The sequence below is a fragment of the Cornus florida genome, unplaced genomic scaffold (genome assembly GCF_030987335.1).
Source record: "Cornus florida cultivar Cherokee Brave unplaced genomic scaffold, ASM3098733v1 CherokeeBrave_3.0.0_Hap2_Chr11, whole genome shotgun sequence".
Classification (NCBI taxonomy): Eukaryota; Viridiplantae; Streptophyta; class Magnoliopsida; order Cornales; family Cornaceae; genus Cornus; species Cornus florida.
In genome coordinates, this window is record NW_026775581.1 from 31,117,017 (window position 1) to 31,118,598 (window position 1,582).

General features: G+C 39.9%; 1 pseudogene; it reads right to left on the minus strand.

The window, feature by feature from the left end:
• Positions 1 to 1,245: 1,245 nt before the first annotated feature.
• On the minus strand, positions 1,246 to 1,344 carry LOC132287491 (small nucleolar RNA R71; annotated as a pseudogene).
• Positions 1,345 to 1,582: the final 238 nt, after the last annotated feature.

Genomic DNA, 1,582 nt, shown 5'->3' on the forward strand with positions numbered 1-1,582 from the left:
TAAAACTTGGCCACCTCCTAAACACACACAACTCTCAAGCTTTATTGGTTGTGGCGACTCCATCAAGGAAACCGACAGCAAGTTTTTGGCGCCGTTGCCGGGGATTTTAAATTGGCAACGTCAAATTGTGAAATTCAATTAGGATTAGTACTCTTTTGATCGTGTCTTTACTTTCTTTTTATTTTCTGTTTTTGATTACTTGTTAAGTTTGTTCTTCATGAACAAGGTGCATTGAGCAAGGAGCTAGCAAAGAACTTCCAAGCTAAGGAGTAAAGCAAAGCAAAGGAAAAATGCTTAAAATGAAGAGTTGCTAAAATTTTTTTGCTAAGCTAAGCTTTTAAATTTGGAGTTGAAGTGCTAAAGGACTATTGTGAGACCTTCTTACTCAATCTCCTTAGTTAAATCGGGGGCCCACGTGGAGGCATTTATTTGACATACATTGCATTTGAAAATTGTGGTTGTGAAGTTTAATTGCATTGTTGAGAAAGTTGCTTATTCGTGTTGCATTGTGCATGCATGGTCGTCGTTCATTGAGACCTACTCTTGTCCCTCTTGATTTGCATTTAGAATCCACTATTAGGAATCCAAGGGGAAGAGGAAGTTCACATAGAACCAATCTACCAATGGATGCTCTCAATGATGATCATGTTGAAGACCTTGGTCACATAGACCAATAAGGCATCCTTCACCCTAATGTGCAAAATGATAATATGCAAGTTCCATTAGGCATGCCTAGGCCATACATTCATCAACCTCCTCAACAACAAGGCCAAATTCCAATGGGAATTCCAAGGCCAATGTATGCACCACAACCCCCCATCATTAATCAAGCTCAATATAACCAAGGTGTCCATGTTGCACCTCAAGTTGCTAATCCACCACCGCATTGAGAGATCACTATGTGCCTAATGAGTATAATGCACCCACATGCATTCAATTGCCACCATTTAGAGCACACCATTATGAGATTAAAGCACAAACTATCCAAATGCTACCTAACTTTCATGGACTTTCTAGTGAAGAACCTTACAAGCATTTGGATGAGTTTCTTGAAGTTTGTTCTACCGTTTGATACACGGACATGCCGGAAGAAGTTTTAAGGCTGAAACTTTTTCCATTCACCCTTAAAGATAAGGCAAAGTATTGGTTCAACAACCTTAGGCCTTTTTCTATAACTTCTTGGGCAGAAATGCAACAAGAATTTTTGAAAAAGTACTATCCGGTTTCGAAGACCAATGCTATGAGAACCGCAATTAGGGAATTCACACATGGGGAGGGAGAAACTTTCCACGAGGCATGGGAACGCTTCAATGAATTGCTTAGGAAGTGTCCTCACCATGACATGCCTAAATGGCAATTGGTCCAATTCTTCTTTGAAAGCTTATCGGACAATTATAAAGGCATGGTTGATGCTTCAATGGGAGGTTCTTATATAGACCGACAAGAGGAAGACGTGTGGCGTCTTTATGAGAGCATGAGTGAAAACTCTTTGCATAGAACATTGTCATCTAGGAATGGTAGAAATTCTCAAGGTAGGAAGAGTGTTGGCTTACATCAAGTTGACCACTCAAATGATATAACC